We start from the raw sequence: 21,198 nt of genomic DNA on the forward strand, positions 1-21,198 counted from the left end.
ATTGCTTTTTAATAAATGTCATTTAGATGTGTGTAAATATTTCATATGATTCAATAATCAATAATTAATATTAAATAATCAATATTAATTTGATGTTATTGATTTAATATTAATTTAATTAATATTAATTTAATTTAAAGCTGTAATTTAATTTAAAATTAAATGAAAATCGATTTGAGTTTAATTTTCTAAATTATGTTCTCTTGAGGCCACTGGAATCTCTTGAGCATGACATGACCCCCTCTCTCTTCCTTAGCAGATTTTATTGAATCTGAGACTGAAACAGAACAAAGCTGCTATGGGCAAGTTGGAAGACCAAAAAAGAAACACAACTACTGTGGCCCAGGGATCACCTTCCTGTAGAATCCTGTGACTTGCTTATGACCAATAGACTATGTCAGTAGAATACGCTGCTTCCATAATTGGATAAAGAAGGAGAGAGAGAAAGAGAGCATAAGAAGGGAGCAACTTCATCAGGAGCCACAGAGAGAGACTCTCCCCTACAGGCCATGAAGTAGCAAATGTCCACACTGTGGACTGCCTAGAGAAAAGACCACATGGCAGGGAGGTGCTGGCAGTGTCCAGCTGGCAGCCTGTAGGAGGCCAGGGCCCTCAGTCCTGTAGGACAAGGACAGGAATTGTGCCAACAACCAGAATGAGCTTGAAGCAGACTTTCCTCAACCTTCAAATGAGAACACACCCTGGCCAACACCTTTATTGGAGCCTTGTGAGAATGAGCAGGGGACCCAGCTGAGCTGTGCCTGGACTCCTGACCTATGGAAACTATGAGATAATAAGTGTGTGTTGTTTTAAGTTGCTAAATTTGTGGTAATTTGTCACACAGCAGGAGAAAATAAATACACCTGACTTCAACTGTGAGTCTTGTTATAGGTTAAATTGTGCCCCCCACAAAAGATGTTGAAGTCCTAACCCCCAGCACCTGCGAATGTGACCTTATTTGAAAACAGGGTCTTTGCAGATAATCAAGTTAAGATAAGGTCACTGCAGCAGGCTCCAGTCCAATTTGACTGGTGTCCTTATAAGAAGGGGAAACACAGATATCAACAGAAGGAAGCCACAGAGAGAAGGCTGCCATCTACAAGGCAAGGAGTGCCTGAGTACCAGAAGCTAGGATTATGGCATGGAACTCATTATCCTTCACAATCCTCAGAAGGAACCGACCCTACCAACACCTTGATTTTTGGCTTCTATTTTGCAGAACTGAAAAACAAAACATTCTCGTGGTTTAAGCCACTCAATTTGGGGTACTTCGATATGACAGCCCTAGGAAAATAACAGTTTTCATAGGCAGGAAGCTGGGGAGGGCTGCTTTCCAATCATGGATGGGGAAAGACTAGAAAGGAGAATAGAAATCTTACATCCATCCATCCATCCATCCATCCATCCATCCATTCAAGAGACATGGAGCTTCTACTTTGTCAGGTGCTGTGACAAGTGGGCGTTGTGTGCTAGGCCATGGGGTTACAGAGATCAAAGCACAGCCCCTACCCTCAAGAAACCTACCATCTAATGAGAGGGTAGAGTAAATACACTTCAATTTGACATGTGCCAGAGGAGAGGTGCACCTAGCCTTATGGTGCTTAATCCTACCTGGAAAGAGGGGTAAAAAAGCCTCCCTAGAAGAGGAAGAGGGAAAGGAAGAAGAAGAAAAAAGGTAATCTAAAGACAAGGAATAATACAAAAAAAAAAAAAAAAGTATGAAGAAGGCATAAAAGCAAAGACATTCCAAGTACAGCTCCGCATGGCCAGAGTGGAGAGTTCTTGGGGGCACTCGGAACGTGGCTAATCCAAAGTGGGATGTTCTGTGAATGTAAATATACACTAGATTTCAAAGCTTTGGTATTTTTTAAAATGTAAAATATAACATTAATCATTTATTGGATATATGTTGAAAAATATTTTAGATATATTAGCGATAAATAAATATATATTAAAATCAATATCATCTATTTCTTCTTGTTGTTTTTAATGTGACTGCTAGAAAATTTAAAATTCCATATGTGGCTCACATTATATTTCTAACTGATAGCGCAAGTTTAAGCCAATCACGATGGTCTCATTCCCTTACCAAGTGAAGGATATAGGATGGTATGTGCATGTAATGACATTATGACCAATGAAAATAGGGTGAGGGATTGATGGCAAGGCTTCTAAAAGGTTTCCCCTTGGGATGCCTGGGTGGCTCAGTGGTTTAGCACCTGCCTTCAGCCCAGGGTGTGATCCAGGAGATCAAGTCCCACATCAGGCTCCCTGCATGGAGCCTGCTTCTCCCTCTGCCTGTCTGTCTCTGTCTATGTCTCTGTCTCTCTCTCCCCGCCAACACCCCCGTGTGTGTCTCTCATGAATAAATAAATAAAATCTTTAAAAAATTAAAAAAAAATAAAAGGTTTTCCCTCTCTCTGCAGATGGAACCTACATAAAACAGGGAGAAACTTTCCTTTTTCTGCTATGATTGCTGACATCACAATGTGCTCTCTGGAAGGAGGGAAAACTGTGTCCTTGGTCACACAATGGAGCCTCTGAATACACAGAATTTTTATGATAAAATCGTGGTTTTTGTATGTTAAATAAGTAAATATGTTGTTAAAGTCAAATTTAAATGGGTTTCCTATCGCCTGCAGAGAAAACCATTCCATCTAGTGACAACAGTGTCAGAGGTTGATCTCTGTGTGTGTTATCCCTCTTCTTCATTTATATTCAAGTTTTCCTCTGAAAAATAAGGAGAAAATCCAATAACTATTTGGATAATTCTTGTGTGATCCATTTCAATATACCATCGTCTTTTGTGAAAAGATGATGAAAAAAATAAATCCTGTGGGGGGAAACAAAATCCTAAGTGGCTGCAATGGTCTTGGAGGGATAAGATTTTTTTTTCCTGAATAATACTCTACATTCTTTTTTCTTTTCTTTTTTCCCCAACATGTGAATAAACAGTAGGCTCACGTCAGGCAATAGAGGATTGATTTGTTTCTGTAACTCCGATGCAGTTACTCTGAGCTCTGGGAGCCATTTCTCTGGCCAGCTGCCAGCCTCCAAACCCTGCAGAACTTGGTAGTTCTCCTCTCTGGAAGTAGCTTTCTGTGGCTTCCAGGAGAAGGGGGCTCGATGTGATCATCCCAGTCGGCTGCATTTTGAGAACCAGTATGAAAAAAAGAAAAATCTAAATTTCACAGATCTTTTCTCTGGTCCTTGACCCTATACTAACACAAAGCTGTCCATGTATGTGACTCTGACCCGCCAAGCCATCTCTATCTGTCCTCCCCAAGGCCTAAGTATAATAAGCAGCCAACAGCAAACAGCTGGGAACTCTGCTCAATGCCTGAAGCAGGGAAGAGAGGCAAGGAAAAGAAAGAAAGTTTTTAAAACAGCGTTGGCTGCAGAGAAATTTGTGAGCATGAAGCAGGAGAGAGCAAACAGAGGAGGTGTGGGAACGCAGTAGTGTTGAAGCTGAAAGGGACCTTTGAGCTCATTCAGTCCAACCCTTTCCCTTAAACATGAGGTAATGGGGCCCAGAGAGGTGCTCTTGGCACCTTCCTCCTCCCTTCCACACGCACTGATGCTGGCCTGGCCCACCCGCTAGGAGCCGCCGGGCTGCGAGGACGGGAGACACAGGGGCCCTGCCCCCCAGGGGCTCCCGGCACCAGCTGCTACAGGGTCAAGATCAAACCCAAGTTAGGGCGATTTTGTTTTTGTTCTTGTTTCTGCTCTGTTTTGTTTTCCTGCTAAGTCATTGCCTCCCTCTCTCCCAGATATGAATCAGTCCTGGCTCTCAGATGACTTCTGCTTTATGTCTGTGCTGGGGCGGGGGGTGCTTGGTGACCATTAGATTAAGAAAAAAAGCAGCAAATCCTCATTCATATGTCACTCTCGGGGCAGCTTGCTGTTACTCCCTCTCTTCCTCCCTCCCTCTCCTGCTCTTCTTCCCTCTCCCCTTGCTTCCTTCCTTCCAACATATATTATTTCCTTGAGCAGATTTAGTTACTATTTTTCTGTTTACCATTCTTCCTAACCTTGAGAATGACAAAGAAACCTCTTGGTTGGAAAATCATAAACCCAAACAGAACTGCCACCGGCAGAAAATTCAAGGGACAAGGGCCAGCCGCTGACCCTTTTCTCACTCCTGTCTGAAATTTTTACTTCAAGTGTAGCTGTTCTTCGGAGAATTACAAAATGGGACAAGTTCTCACCTTTTGCCCACTCCTGGATCCTGCGATGATAGATTGAAGTTAGATCAGTGGAAGGAAAGGAAGGCCCAGTACATTTAGAATAACATCGAAAAGCTGAGCCAAGAAGGGGGACTGTGATAGAGGATTCCTTCCTCCCTCTCCTTCCCTGCCCTTAGGATCCGAAGCCCCCTCTCCCCACCCCAGCCCCAAGCAGCAACAAGAGGCAGGTCTAGAACTTACTGAAAACCTGGCTGCACACCAGCAGAAGAGCAGGAGCTGGAGAGTTGGGCCAGGCAGGGACATGGCCAGTGTATAAGGGAGAATGGAAAGAAAAAAGGGGAGAGGAGGAAACAGAGAAAAGGTTTTCTCTTTAAGAAGCTGGGGGAAATCATCTGGATCCTCTCTGTGCCTCACCCACGACACGGCTCTCCAGCAATTCCTCCAGCAAGGCTCTCCAACATGTTCCAAATCCATCAGCCCCCCTCCCCGCTTAGCCTGTGCACCACCATCATCTAGACGGGTGCAGCTTCCTAAATGGCCTCGGAGCCTCCATTCTTTCCTCCTTAAAATACAGTCTCCCTGGAGGAGCCAGAGTGATCTTCTAAAACCATAAATCCGGGGCACCTGGGTAGCTCAGTCGTTAAGCATCCAACTCTTGATTTTGGCTCAGGTCATGATCTCAAGATTGGGAGACTGAGCTCCACGTCAGGCTCTAAGCTGTGTATGGAGCCTGCTTGAGATTCTCTCTCTCCCTCTGCCCTCTCCTAACCCCTCCATCTATAAATAGATAGATAGATGTTAGATAGATAGATAGATAGATAGATAGATAGATAGATAGATAGATAAAATAAATAAAAAATAAAACCATAAATCAGATTATTAAATCCCCCACTGGCTTTCCCCAGCTCCAGCAATGGCCCCGAATTGCTCTCTGACCTTATACATTACCACCTGCTCCTTTGCTCACCCATCCAGTCACATCGGCCTTTTTTCTGTTCTTTGCACGCCCAGCCCCATTCTTGCCTCAAAGCCTTCCCACTTACTCATCCCTCCTGCCTGGAACACTCTCCCTTCAGTGCCTGCCATGGCTCTCCCTTCCTCATCCTTCAAGCCCCAGCTCAGTCAGTGCTCCCAGGAGTCCTTCTCTGACCACCAGCCTCACTCTTCTTCAATATTTGTGCCATCATCACTATCTGAAGTTATCTTGTTGATTCTTTCTTTCTTCTTCTTCTTCTTTTTTTTTTTTTTGAATACCTATTTTTTTTGTTTGTTTTTCCAAGACTGAAAGTTCTAGAAGAGTGCAAGAACAGTACCTAGCTTGTCTGGGGCTGTCTCTACGGGACCTAGAACAGAGCCTGGCACAGAGTAAATGTTCCAGAAGAGTTTGTTGAGTGAATGAGTGAGTGAAGAAATATAGAGTGCCCTCAAAAGGCTAGAATGAAGACCCCACAGGAGGGTTGCCAGATTTTGCAAATATAAATACAAAGCACCCACGTACATTTCAATTTCAGATAAACAATGAATGCACGCAATACTGTGTCCCAATGTCCCAAATATTGCCAGCTTTCATTGTTTATCTGAAGTCCAAATGTAACTCAGGGTCCTTTATTGTACCTGGCAGCTCTACACCAGCGCCCTGAGGAGCTCATGTGCACTGAACAGAACAAAGCAGACCCTCTCAAATCTCTGCCTCATAGATCCTTATGTGTTGTACTTGATGTAAGGTAACATAACAGAGCTGTTTTGCTCTTTCTTCTGGACTTTGTGTGTGCGCATGTGTGCTATTTGAGGTGAGGTGGTGTGTATAATGGCTTTACCCCCAAACACCTCGACCCTAAAGGGTATAGAACAGAATAGGAAACACTAAATAGAGCTCTGGAGCAGATACAGCCAAAGGAAAGTGGCTTGTTCCCTTTTGATACAGCAACCCCAGGCACACCTTCTCCTAAAGGAGGGCTGTCCTTGCTGGAACTCTTCCTCTTCTCACAGAGGATAGGAGTCCTGAGGTGATTTTTTTTCTTTTGCAAAAATGGAATAATTAATAAATAAAATGTTTTCTTGGACTTCGTGATTAAAAAGAAAAGCTCACATTTCTCACACAAAAAAAAAACCATGTTCAGTTCTTAGTCTCAAAAATACCAAACTTTATGAGGAAACCAAATTATGTACATTCCAGTATTATCCTCTTGTGTCCATAAAATGGTTTCAGATGTGGAAAGTGCATTTTAAAACTTGCATACATTTCAATTTCCTCCAAAAGTTCCAGTCCAAAGAATAATTTTCCCCCTATGGCTTCAAAATGTCTAGAATTCACATGGATCAGGAGTGGTCCAGTTGCAGGACCTCCAGGAGGCTGCAGAAATGCCCTTAGGCTAAAAGGACAAGAGACATTCTGGCATATGGAACAGGTTGGGTCAAGTCCCTTAGCATGTTGAAGGAAAGCAAAACACAAGATGCTCTGCTTTGCCCTGTTTAAAAGGCTGCCATGCATTGGGTTCATTCCTAGAGCCATAAGCATTTAATCTAGGGGCAGCCCAGAGACTTGATGTGTCTTAACAAATCTCACATAACTGAAAAATATCTTTACTTAATGCAAAATAGAATATTGTTAAAGATATACCTGTCAGTGTTTTGTTTTGTTTTGTTTTGGTTTGGTTTGGTTTGGTTTGGTTTGGTTTGGGGGCCAACCAGGCAGCAAATTAACAACAGTATTCCTTGGCCTGATCCAGCCAGTTCCCAGGACCTCAGAACAATTCATACATCTCATCCCATCTTCTTCACAATAATTTTTGCTTTTGGTATCAACATCCCTTCCTTGCAATTTTATGGACGAGGTAGATGCCTGGCAAATTTACTGGTCTACAATGAGTTCAAAGCAAAAAGCCTTTTCCTCCCACCAATCACCTGTTAGATGGAAACCAATTCAATACTTCAGCTGGAAATTGAGGGAAATTCAAAGGTGATTGACCCTCCACCTATCAACCATATCAGACATCTGCCCTCTCCCCATGAACAGCATCATTACACATTTCATATTTATTTTTATTTATGTACTCCATTTTAAAAAGACTATGGTGGCTGTAGGAAACACAAAGGAAACATATATACCTTTCTAATATAAATATATAAATTATTCAAAGATATTTAAAAAGCACCTAATACTTTTCTGTTCTTGGGTCTAATAAATACACGGAACGCTCTAGAGCACAGGCTTGGTGACAGGTTACTCTAGAAAATGCCAGATTAGTACTTGCTCAGTATTGAGAAAGGAGACCTGAAAAATCAGGCCTTCAGATGCTGGATGAATGATACATAAGCAGAGAATGGACACATCTTTAAAACTAAGACTTACAAATATATGCAAACCTATACTGGTTTTTCATTTCAAGAAAAATATGCAGAGTGTCTGTTCTGAAGCTTCCCAAGCTTTTGAATTCCTGATAAAGCTGGTTGTTACCATTAACTCATCTCAATTTTCTCGTAATATCTAGCATTTTCCCCAGCAAGCCAAAACCCTTCTTCCGGTTAGCTCCCCTGGATAAATGACCTAAGCATACCACAGTGCAAAGTACATTCTTAGAAAAATTGTCAGCGAAAATTTTGTGAATTGAAATATATTTTAAGTGTGTTCATTGAATTGAGGAGGAAGGAATTTGGTAGGGAGTCTACTATGTAAAGAAGCCCTTTGGTGAAGCTTTTTAAATCTACATGTCATATAATTGTTTACATTTCATTTGACATTAATTTTTTTTCTTAATTTCATAAGTAATACACACTTGTTGCATTAAGTCAGAGAATCCAAAGAGGTGCAAACAGAAAGCAAAAAATCTTCTTGCCAACTCCCTTTCACCTCAGGTAATTGATACTGACCATCCAATGTGGATCTTCCCACACTCTGCTCAGAAAAATACATACAAATACACACCTACACTTACTGAGGGCTGCTGGAATTTTAGTTCTTGTTTACACCCTTCTTATTCTATTGTACACATTATCCTTTCTGTTTTCCTCACTTTTTTTAAAAGATTGATTGATTTATGATAGAGAGAGAGAGAGGCAGAGACACAGGCAGAGGGAGAAGCAGGTTTCATGCCAGGATCCCGATGTGGGACTCGATCCCGGGACTCCAGGTTCGTGCCCTGGGCCAAAGGCAGGCACCAAACTGCTGAGCCACCCAGGGATCCCCTGTTTTCCTCACTTGTATAACACAGTAATCCTCCCATTTATGTGCTCATGGTTCTAGCTAATTATGTTTGATAACAGCCAGAGTTACCAAATACTCCACATGTAAATTCATAATGATGTGCTCATCCAGGCCCCTTTAGATGGACATTCCATTTTCCCCTTGTTTTTTTTGTTTTGTTTTGTTTTGTTGTTTGTTTTTGTTTTTTTACCTCCACAAACAATGCTGCAAGAAGCATTCTGGTTCAGCATCTCCAATAGGAGTAGCAACTCTTGTGCTTACTTTCCAACTTCAAATTTCTGCATATTTTCCTTAAAATAATTAGAACTAACTCAACAGAGCATAGAAATACCTTGGAGCAAACTACTATCTCTCCTTTTTAAAACGCATGTTTTTACATCGATGGAACTATGTGCCAACAAAAGGCAAGCCAGTTTTCTGTCCCGAACGGGTACAGCAGCTGCTGCTTGCTGGAGGCAGGAAGTGTTTGTCCTGCAAGGCTTTGATCATCCCCTGGCCTTTCCACACTGGGAACAATTTTTCCCCATGCACAGGCTCTGTAACCAGTTAATGAACTTTCACGCTCCTGGAAACTTACAGGGCTGCATTAAGAAGTCTGAACACTCAGCCTCAAGGTCGTGTTAATAACTGAGTCCTTTATAAAACTACGACCTATTTATTCATATGGGAAGGTGAAGCTCCAGCAATGGTTTGTATGCTTCTTGTGTGCAAATGTGTATGGTGTCAGGATGCAAGAAGGAGCTACATGGCTCCAAAACACCTGATTTTGAACCTCGATCACCCTGGAGGCTAATCATATTTCTAACTATTCTGGCTGTGATAGAAGAGTTGCAAGATTTAGGAAATAAAAACACCAGATGACCATTTAAATTTGAATTTCAGATAAGCCACAAATAATTGTTTGTTATTTGCCTGTATATATGTAGTACATAATATTTTACAATATTGCACAAGACATACTTATACTAAAAATTATTTGTGATCTATCTGAAAGTCAAACTTAATGGATGGGTATCTTGTATTTTATCTGGCAACTTTATATGATAGAAGAAATGTGCTCCCTGCTCCCCAGCTGGAAATTTCTTTGCTTTTGTCTCTGAGTCAGAACCATATAGCAGAAGGATTCACCTTTCCTTCCTTGACCTCTCAGCTTCCCTGCAGATTTGGGGGTGTTCATGCCTTGACCCCAGCTCCTGTCAATATAGGGGTGGCTTCTAGTCCCCGAACTCATTCCCTAAGCACTGGTGGTTACCTTACCTCTACTAGCCTTACTTCCTGGCTTGAGAGATCTCAACCTCCTCTCCCACTTTGACCTTGAAAAATGGCCTACTCCCTGACTTCCCCCTGAACTTTCTGGATTGCATATCTTTCATATTCTCCTGTGTCTTCTGCATTTCTGGTGTCTGCGGGATCTTCATCTCCTGAAACTTCTGAAGCAGCTAGGATTGAGTAGTCAGAAGATCCAAGTTTTGCTACCTATGGTACATAAACAGGGAAATTCACTATCTGAGCCTCTGTGCCCTTACCCCCAATCATGCTCTCTCTCTCTCTCTCTCAAATAAATCAATAAAATCAAGAAAGAAGAAAGAAAGAAAGAAAGAAAGAAAGAAAGAAAGAAAGAAAGAAAGAAAGAAAGAAAGGAAGGAAGGAAGGAAGGAAGGAAGGAGGAAGGAAGGAAGGAAGGAAGGAAGGAAGGAAGGAAGGAAGGAAGGAAGGGAGGGAGGAAGAAGGAAGGAAGGAAGGAAGGAAGGAAGGAAGGAAGGAAGGAAGGAAGGAAGGAAGGAAGGAAAAGTGTTGTGACCCTGAACATAAATACATGTTCTTTTTAAACACACATGAACAGTGATCAGAAGAGAATTCAAAAGGAAGTAAACATGCTTAAAATTTGGAAACTTTTTTTAATTTTTTTAAAATTTATTTATGATAGTCACAGAGAGAGAGAGAGAGAGAGAGGCAGAGACACAGGCAGAGGGAGAAGCAGGCTCCATGCACCGGGAGCCCGATGTGGGATTCGATCCCGGGTCTCCAGGATCGCGCCCTGGGCCAAAAGCAGGCGCCAAACTGCTGCGCCACCCAAGGATCCCCAAAATTTGGAAACTTTTAAAAATAAAATTGTTTATGTTCATATTGGTTGTTTTTAATCACACCAAATATTTAAAAATAGGAGTTCTCTGGTGAACAACTGGAGGGGTCAGTCTGCTGAGGCATCTCAATTCCTCATAACCTGGACCTTTCAAATCACAGGACTATTTATCTTTTCTACTTACATGCAGAGCATTGTTCAGAAGCATGTAGAAGCTTATACTATGCAGCAAGCATGTGAAACACATTCATTATGGGAATTGGAGAATCAAACAAATGAATAGCCCTTAGAGATTATCTAATCCCGTGTTTTGTAAACTTGATTCTCCTAGCCTACCATAAATACTTTCACAAGAGAATATTCACCCTTACTAGGTGAGGTCATATGATATTTATGTTCTATTTAATTTTTTAAAAAATTGGTTGTGACCCACCTTATTGATTTTACCACCCATTAATGGATCACAGCCCAGTTTGGAAAAGACACACACAAACACACAAAAAAATCTGACCTCTCTCATCTTAAAAACAGGAAAATCAGAGGACATTGTGATAAATGATTTGACCAAGGTGAGTTCAAGGTAAACATATAACAATGAGAAGCCCCTTCTATTTCTGACTTAAGCCAGCAAAACACTTCACTCCAACCAGCTTGTCTCCCATCATCTGCCAAGTAGAGCTACTGTAGATATCATATAGGGGCTATATATATTAGTAGCAGAATGTTGTCCTTACATCCCCACAGAACTCTCTAGGATCTAGAAAGCAAACAAAACAAAATAAAACAAAAACATACAATGAGGTGATTTGGCTAATACCCTCATACCTGGTTCTGAGGGTTCTTCGGACAAGAGACAAGTCTGTTCTCCTGGTTTAATTTGGGCACTCTTGGCTCCTGGCACAGAAGTATACTACAAACTCTGAATATAATCCTCTTTTTAGTGTTTGTCTGTGTTGCCATGTTTACATGTATGACCTCCAGAAACTTTACTGCTGCTGTGCAGCCACTGTCTCATCAAATGAGCTAACAAATGATCACCTAGCAATAAGAATGAGAAAACCTGGCATCTGGATAGGTTAAAATAACCACCCTCAGAAACCTGGTGCACAATCAGAACTCAAGTGGTGTGGAGATCTGGATTGACAGTGCCCCCGGAAGACAATGGTCTGTCCTCCAGCTTGGGCTGAAGGATGACCACAAGTGGGCACTATATTGTCAGTCAGATGCCTGAAGCCCCATGGCTTAATCATTAGGTCTGTATCATAGGACTTTATTTTCATTTGGGGGAATTATAACCCAGAAAGATAAGGTCTTAAACCAATAAGATCTTCCAATACTCATGTATCTGAACAATAGAGTGCTGGGCCAATTGTTTTCTCAGGACAATAGGTTGTTCATCTGGACAAACAGCTCACCTCTCAGGACAGTAGGCCACTTGACTGGGCAAATCTGCTTACCTCTCAAATAACCATTTATTCATTGAGTCCCATTTTGCAACTCTCCTGTCTGATGTATCCACTGACCCTAAGCCATTTTATCACACATTGTGCCCAATTTTAATGGATTCCAGAATTTAAAGACCCACCTTAGAACTCTATGAATATTATCCTGAGATACTACTAACACCTAACACCTCACTAAGGTGATGCTTTTCCTCACCATAGTAAATAATAGACTCAGCTTTGTTAGATCAACAGGTGATTCTGGTGGCCTTATAGGAAAATCAGCAGTTGATAATCTAGATGGTTTATTTATTTATTTTTTTTTTATAATCTAGATGGTTTAAAGACAAGGCAATGAAGGGACTCTTTACAGAAGTGAGGGGAGGATTACTGGAATAAACGAGGGATGGTGAGGCACCCGGGGACCAGCAAGAGTGGGAAGCTATTGTCATGCTAGGGCTGAAGGGACAAGGGGAGATAATAATGTCACTGGAACACAGTGACAGTGGAAACTGTAGGGCATTGGGCCCCCTGAAGCACATGTCTGTGGTCAGAAATGAGGTGCACAAAGGAAGGGAGCAGAGAGGAAACACTGCCATGTCTCGCTTCTCTTGTCTTTCAGTTGACTGCTGGTTCTTCCCATGAACCAAACCCAAATGAAACCCAGCAAGTGGGGCACCATGGTAACGCAGGAGTCAGCTTCCTGCGAACAGAGCAGAGCAGAGAATGGAAGGAGAATGGACTTGTGTGAACGTGGAGAGGAAGGGGAGGGTGAGCAAATGGAGAATAACCAGTACATAACACAAAGAATACATGAGGAATGAATAAATGAATCCAGCAAGGTACATAGTAATTAATTTTTGTTAGTGGATGAATGTAAGAATTATACTGAATATACATTCTTTCTACTTAGGCCTTGGCTTGGGGCCAGGGGTCATAGTCACTAAATGCCAATTTTATTCCTTTGCTTATAACTTCATCCTAAGCCAAGGTCAATAAGGAACTCAAAGAATAAGGAAAATTGGACGTGTTTTAGAGATTTCATAGATACTGTCTATGCTATAATTTGACGTTAAGCATGGACTTAGGAGTTGTAGCACAAATAATTCTTCACCCCATTCCCTAAAATATCACCAAACCGAGAGTTGGTATCTAAGGAGCTTACCATAATTGCAAGAGCTACCCAGATCACATTTTCTGGAAGGAGTTGAAAAGGTTAGCAAATTTGGAAATACCACTAAATAAGTTGCCAAAATAATCCTTTTGTAACGGTCTGTTTTGAATTATATAGCTTAAAAGAATGTGAGCTGATGAGGGTTAAAGCCAAGCAAGCAAATTAGGTTTTGGAGCTATATGCCTTGTGATAGATACTTACCATATAATTGCTAAAAACCTCTAGTTTTGAAACCAGATAAGAGTTTTGAGTCTTTGGGCAACATACTGGCTTCCATGCCTCAGTTTCCTCATTTAAAAAATGGGAATGACACTCCATACCTCTTTTAGCACTTATTTTCTGGCCACCAGCATTCACACTCACCCCTTTCAATGTTTACCCATATATTCCAGGACTAGAAGGCCAGTGATTACATGTCCTAGACTCCATTGCATTCACAGTTCTTGATAAGAAATCAATTCTGATATATATATATATATATATATATATATATATATATATATATATATATATAAAACCTTGTGCAAGATTTGGAAGTTCAGGCTTTAGCAAAAGTGACATTTCCCAGCAACTTCTAAGTTCTCCCTTTCTAGTTACCAGCCTGGGTGCTGCAGGATGGCTATGACCAGCTGTGACCATGGGCAGCAGTTGCCTATAATTTTCCTGATCTGGGGGTAGCAGCAATTTCTTGTAATGAGACAACAGTGGCGAACCTGAAAGCTAACAGGTGCCTCCTCTGACTTCATTTGCAACCTCAAGATTTTTGTATTTCTTTTTACGAACATCAAATTCCTTCTGTTAAATCCTTTCCTATTTGAAATACCCACAATGGTTTCTGTTTATCTAACTGAAGCCTGAGTGATCTCTACTGGAGTGTAAGTTTCATACTCAAAATGTGCCTTTTGTAGAAATGATCCTTGAATGAATCACTCCACTGGCCATCCTTTGGCATGTGGATACCTGTGGGATATCCTATAAAACTGAAGACCAGAGTTCTGCACAGCAGTGAAGGAAAGTTAGCAAAATTTTTTCGTTATCCCATTGGCACCTGAATTAAAATCATTTATTTGGCTAAGATAACCATTTCTAACACCTTAGTTACAGAATCATATTATATAAAATATAAGCTGAACAAGGTTTCTTGGTAAGAAAAGTACAATTTATAAATTCAAACGTATATTTAGAAATCAAATGAAGGTTTTATTTACCAAGGGCCACTAAAAGCCATTCCTTAGGACAAAGCCTTTCTCTTTAAATGATTAGTCTGCTTCATGGAAACACCAATACTTTACATATTTTTTGCTCTCCCATCTAAGGTTGATATGTTGTACTTAAAGTCGCAGAAATTTACCAGTAATATTTGTACTATTTTCATTAAAAACTGAAGAAAGTTGGACAATTTGTTATAAACTGCCATTCTTTGCTGATTCTACTAAAATGTGGTGGAAAGAACACAGTGTCTCTCATACCACCTCCCTCCTTCACAACCCAGCACTTTCCACAAGTACCACACAGTATATATTTGAAAATGCTCCATTCTGTATGAATGCAGCACTCCCATCCCTTGTGGATAAGATTATAATCTTCTTGAAGGCAGGTTTATCCCTTTGGGAAAACTCTTGGTACAGTGTCCTGCATGCTAAAAATATTAGGGAGGAGGTCACACCTCAGATTTGCGGAGAGAACCAGCCCCTGAGCTCCAGCACTGCTTCCTTCAATGCCTGTTTTTTGAAAGCCAAGTCCAGTCCCCTGCTTGCCTCAAAAATCTAATTAATCTTATCTCTTAACTAATGAAACTGACTACACGGCACTTTGTAAATATCCAGGGTACTCCCCAAAAGGTAAACAGCGGTAATAGTCCAGATCAAAGCCTCAGCTATGGGGTGCTGCTATTATGGTTTGAGGGTCATGCCTACCTGGGAGGAACAATAAACACAGGACAGCTTTGATCGTGTCCCTCCCAACACAGAACCTTCGTGGTTCCCCATTACCTTCAAAAGCCACTTCTTGGTGGATTCCCCTCCATTCCCCTGCCACCTGGTCTCAACCTGCCCTCCCAGTCTTACCTCTCTCTGCTTCCCACTCTTGTGAACAAATCCACCAAGCATGCTGCACACAGCTCATCACTGGCTTGGTGGCCTCAACGTATCCTCCCTTCTCCTTCCTCTGCTGCTCATCATCTTGCACATTCTGCATGCCTGAGGGTCCCCATCTCTTCGCTAGACAAAGGTTTATCAATCTGCCCACTGTGTACAAGAAGAACAAATAATGCCTCTTGCTTACTCACGAAGCATTTTACACATATTATCTCACTGAACCCTCAAAACAATGCTACAAGGTAGGATTATTTCCTCCACTTTATGGATGAAGAAATTAAGCCAAACATTAAGGTATTTTGGGCTGCATGATTCAACTCTCAGACAGCATTTACAACTCACTCAGTCTCCAGAAGAAAATTTGGCTAATTTACTCCTAAAAATAGATGATGGAAAATCTGTAACATTTCTTGAACAAAGTAGTCAGTATGTTACAAATTCAGTATAATAATCTCAAAATTGCAACAGTATACATGATATGAAATACTCTATAGCCAAAAAGCACTGAAAAGATACTCCACACCACTAGCAATTGAGCAATGCAAGTCAAACCTATAATGAGATACCACTTCACACTCATTAGGATGGCTATTCTATTAAAAAGAAAAAGAAAAAAAATAAACCATGCATGTAGCTGTGGAGAAAATGTGGAGAAATTGGAATCCTTGGGTAGTGCTGGTGGGAATGTAAAATGGTGCAGCTGCTTTGGAAAACAGTATAGCAGTCCCCCAAAAAAATTATAAACAGAATTACCAGGTGATCCAGCTATCCCCCCAAAAATCAAAAGCAGGGGCTCAAAAAGATATTTGTACACCCATGTTCATAGCAACATTATTCACAATAGCCAAAGATAGAACTCAAACGTCCACCAGCAGATGAATGAATAAGCAAAATGTGGCAGAGCCATACAATGGAATAGTATTCAGCCCTAAAAAGAATGAAATTCTTACCCATGCTATTACCTAGAGGAACACTGAGGACATCATGCTGAATAAGCCAGTCACAAAAGGACAAATATAGTATGATTCTACTACTGTGAGGTACCTAAAGTAGTCAAACTCATAAAGACTGAAAATAGGGTGGTGGTTGCCAGTGGCTGAGAGGAGGAGAGAGTAGGGAGTTATCATGTAAAGAGCACTAGAGTTCCAGTTTGGGAGGACGAAAGGCTCTAGAGATGGATGGTAGTGATGGTTGTATAACAACATGGATGTTCTTAATGCCATTGTACCGTACACTTAGAACTGGTTAAAATGATCAATTTTATGTTAGGCATATTTTACCACAATAAAAGTATACTTTATGAAAAATGCTCACATATCATGCATTTGATCCAAATACCTTAGGGGGAAGAGGAGGAGATATTAGGATCTTTCTTGCAAAGACATGAAAAGTAAGGCTCAAAGGGACCCACTGACCTGCTTTAGATGTGCCCAGAATCCCCCTGGGTACCCTATCACAATGCAGAAGTCAGATTTGGTGGATCTGGTTGGGGCCACATGCGTGGCTCAGCGGGTTAAGCATCCGACACTTGATTTTGGCTCAGGTCATGATCTCAGGGTCATGGGATTGAGCCCTGTGTCTGGCTCCACACTTGACATAGAGTCTGCTTAAGACTCTCTCACCCTCTCCTCCTGACCCTCTCCCCCTCTCTAAAAAAATACCTTGTATATATATATTTTTAATATTTGATGCCAAGGTCCCATCCCCAGAGAGATGATTCAATTGGTCTGGTGGGGTTTTGATGCTGTTTTTTTTTTTTTTTAAGATTTTATGTATTTATTCATGAGAGACAGAGAGATATAGGCAGAGACACAGGCAGAAGGAAAAGCAGCTCCTTTTGGGGAGCCTGATGCAGGACTTGATCCCAGGACTCTGGGATCACGCCCTGAGCCAAAGGCAGATCCTCAACCACTGAGCCACCCAGGCGTCCCTTATTCTTTTTTTAAGTTCTCCAGGTGATTCTAATTCCCAGTCAGGGCTGGGAACCATTGCCATAAGATGAAACAGCAACCCCAATTCAAGATATTTAACACATTACGTTAGTCCCTATTCTTGGTTGAGATTACGAGGCATCAAAAAAACAGTCTGGCATATTTTGTTTACTAATTGCAAATGCAAATATAGTTTGAACATTTTATTGGGTCTAAATCTACTTAAGGATCAAACTGCAAAATAATGCAAGATCGTTAGCAATTGTATATCCCTAGAAACACCAAGGTTAATCTCAGCCCCATTAAACTCCCAACTGGAGCCACTAGTCTATTTAAAATCATGGTTGGGCTTACCAAACTTAATTCAAATCAATAGCTACTTTACTTCCCCTGCTGAAATAAAACTTGCCACAATGGCCAGATTGATGGTACCCTTCTTGTTGATTATCATTATTCATATTCCGCCATGATTTGGATATTGCCAACCAACATTTCCAGCCAAGGACACTTCAGGATAATGTATATAAATTGTGCATTATTGATCACAGAACATCTGCTGGCCCTTACGGATGTTGACATATAAACATGAACACAAGTTTGCAAGTTTGTATTTCTGATGTTCATAAAATTATAATTGATAAAAATGAACAGTTATGCTTTTTAAAATCACCCTCATAAAGATAAAGCAATATAAGCGGTTTTAAATTATAAAAACCATTAAAAGAATGCAAAGTCCTAAAGTTTTTCTTTAAATGATTTATTGAAGGAAAACATTATTTTTCCTTTATGCTTGATAACATTTAACTGCATTTTGCCACTTATATAATGAAAAATAAATTTGACAAATCATAATTACAGAAATCAGAAATTACAATGGAATATAAGTGTGTTAAGATATGTTATTGTTATTATATGACATATGTATTTATGTATCTTTTCTTATTTGAAGATTTCAGGAGTCCACAGTAAGATTAGTACAATTGATTTCTTGGAACACGTTTCCCAAAGATAAGTTGGCATGTGCAGCGTAAAGCACGGTTGTTAAATAAAGCCCAGGGTCAAAGTTTCAACCCCTGCCATGAGGTGACTGCAGTTAAAACTCTTTATTAAGAGTGAAAAGCTGCAACTTCTCCCATAGAAAACAAGATAAACCAGGCAAACAGTGCGCAGGTGTTGACCTGCCCTACTCCTTCCCGAAGTCTAGGAATGAGGCAGGTGACTTCATTAGAGGGCACCTTCCTAACTCAGGGAAGTTAAAATAAGTTTCCAGGAGAAATCCAGGAATGATCGTTACCAGGCATGTGTTGGGAAGCTGCTATTCTGTCACTCCCTTAACTCTGTTCCCATAGCCAGGGGAAAGCTAACACTCATGGAAGGTGGAGGGTACATGTTCTAGGCCTATCCTAGAATGTCTAGAAGAATCTATGCCCTCTATGCTACATAACAAGAATAATGTTTTGAAATTATTAATGGTGTGATTTTTTTTTAATTCAATTCTCACATCGCATTCCCTGCAGACATTCCATAGCTCCGGGAAAGTGGGAAAAGAAATGCCATCCAGGAAAAACAAGAATACGACCCAAGGAGGCTGATGTGCCACACAAGATGGGGAAGTAAAAGAAAGGCTTCTGGCTCGGAAAGAAAGTCGATGGAACAGAAGTCTAGGGAACAAATAGTCAGACCCACTGGTCCTGCCCCTCCTCCCACTTTGGACAGAAATCCTGGCATGGGGTGGAGCTGGCTTTAGAAAGAGTGGGGGGAAGCTGGGCTAGAAAACTTTATTACTCCACTATTCTCAGGGGACTCCAGGAAGCGACTCCCATCACTGGTAACATGGTGCCAGTACAGCGTAGGCACCGCAGAGCAAAAATGGAAGCCTAGCTAGACAGACAAGGGTCCTGAGTCAGTGCTTCTGCACCTCCTTTGGTTCCTGTGTGGGGTTGGGGAGTAGAGGGTATACACTTGCCACTGAGATGAGTTGCTAAGGGACAAGTCAACTCTATGAGAGAGGTCAATTCAAGGTCAAAGTTGAAATTAAAACAGGTCTGCAGAGCCAGTGAGAGCCAAGATGGAGAGCTCAAAGAGCAGCAGGCCCAGCCAGTTAGGGTTGGAGTTAGTGTTGACCTTAGGTTTAGGGTTAGGGTTGGACTGGGGTTGGAGCTAGGGTTAGAACTGGGTTGGAGTTAGAATTAGGGCTGCTGTTGGGGTTGAGGTTGGCGTTAAGTTTATGGTTCGGGTTAGTGTTGGGATTGGGGCTAGGTTTGGGGTACGATTAGGGTTATATTTGAGTGTAGTGTCAGCATTAGCGTCAGAGTTGAGTTTGGCATTAGGTTTAGGGCTCAAGTTAAAGTTGGGGTTGGGGTTGGGGTCAAGGCTGAGAAAAGCTGCATTGTCTCTGAAGCCACAGAATCAGCAAGTCATGACTTATTGTACTCTTTCCACTAGGCCAAAGTTGAAACTCAGTGACATTGCCATCTAGGCCTCATAATTTTTTTTCAAGATTTTATTTATTGAGGGAGAGAGAGAGAAAGAGAGCATGCATGAGCAGGGGGGAAGGGGTAGAGGAGGGAAAGGGAGAGCGAGAATCTTATGCAGACTCCACACTGAGCATGGAGCTGGATCTCATGACCCTGAGATTATGACCTGAGCTGAAATCAAGAGTCTGACGCTTAACTGACTGAGCCATCTAGCTGCCCCCAAGTCTAATAATTTTTTTTTTTTTATTGAAGGACTCTGTTGTGTTCATTTTAGGATAAGTAGCAGTTTCGGTGACTTCTACCCACTAGATGCCAGTAGTTTCCCCACTGCTCTCATGATATGCAAAAGTATCTGCAGATCTTGTCACACATTTTTGGGAGAAAAAAATCACTGCAGAATTAGAAACACTGCACTAGACCTAGACATCATTTTGAAATGAGGATGAGGGTAGAGACCCTGACAAACTGAGCATCTGTCCCAGCAACAGCTCTTTCACACTGAGACCCAAGCGCAGGAAGAAACAAAGATACCATCATTGTCAAGTTTAAGCAACCTGCTCTTCCACTTCACCCACCCACCCCGGGCTAACCAGCAGAGCTGAAGCCCGAGACCAATAGAAATTAAAGAAATAGAAAATATTAACTCTGGGAAGTGTGGGTTATCACTCCATTTTATAGATGAGGAAACAGAGTCTCTAAGAGGTCAACCAACCTGCCTGTTAGTCACAAAGCCAGTATTCAAACCCCACCAAGGCTGTATCCAAAGCTGTGTTCATCCTGATAAGCCAGGCTACAATACCCTCTTGCCCACAGTGCTGCATTATAAATTAATGTATATTCCAGCATCAACTCTGTAAGCCGTGAACTCCTGTGGGGAAGGAATGATATTTGCTTGCTTCTATACCAAGCATTTCATTTGTGCTCTATAAATATTTGTGGAATGAATGAATGAAACTCTGTCTTCCACCCTTGAGCTAAGTAGGGATTTTTCCAAGGCCAGGCTGCACCTGGAAAAACAAGAATGGAGATAAAGGCTCAGCGAAAGTTGACAATTGCAGGACCAATGTTCTTTCTCAGAAGGTCCTTGAAAGAGGCAAGAAAATGGATGGCTGGCTTCCAATCAACAGGACTCATGTGTGTGCCACGAGATAAGCTCCACAGGCCTGCAGAGAAGGGAGAGATGGGATGGAGTGGGAGGAGCCACGCGGGAGATGATGGAGCCTCAGCAGGGTTGGGGTTCAGTTTGGAAGGACCTAGAGAATGAATGAAGAAGACACTCCAGGGCTGAGTGGATACAATAAGTAAGAACAACGGGGAAGAGGAGAGAACGAGTGCAATGTGGAATCCAGGCTGAGTGGGAGAGGTGGGGCTGGCATAATGAAGAGCTGAGATTCAGAAACCAGGTTGGGAGTGAGGGTGACCTGATGAGGAACTTGAAGGTCAGGGCCGGAGACATTCAAGGCTATACATAGATTGCTGAGTAACACAGCACTGACCGTGGACATTGATGGGGGTTGCCACAGGCAAGCACCGCTCAGAGCACCCTCCAGGGATGACCCCGAACAAAAGCGGCCGATTTCCCACCTGAGGACACGTGGAGGAGC

The 21,198-nt window shown here is 41.6% G+C and overlaps 2 long non-coding RNA genes across 2 annotated transcripts in view; one reads left to right on the forward strand and one right to left on the reverse strand.

Annotated features, from left to right (window-relative positions):
- The window catches only part of LOC125752482 (uncharacterized), an 85,186-nt gene extending 73,765 nt beyond the window's left edge, over positions 1–11,421 (reverse strand). The window contains exon 1 of the long non-coding RNA XR_007402054.1: positions 11,300–11,421. This is a non-coding gene — a long non-coding RNA (uncharacterized LOC125752482). The remainder of the gene's footprint in view (positions 1–11,299) is intronic.
- Positions 11,422–11,565: 144 nt separating this feature from the next.
- LOC112670878 (uncharacterized) lies at positions 11,566–20,508 on the forward strand. The gene is made up of 3 exons (XR_003143266.2): positions 11,566–11,727; positions 12,539–12,758; positions 18,635–20,508. It is a non-coding gene; the product is annotated as an uncharacterized LOC112670878 (long non-coding RNA).
- The last annotated feature ends 690 nt before the right edge of the window (positions 20,509–21,198 follow it).

This window comes from Canis lupus, chromosome 14, assembly GCF_003254725.2.
Source record: "Canis lupus dingo isolate Sandy chromosome 14, ASM325472v2, whole genome shotgun sequence".
NCBI lineage: Eukaryota > Metazoa > Chordata > Mammalia > Carnivora > Canidae > Canis > Canis lupus.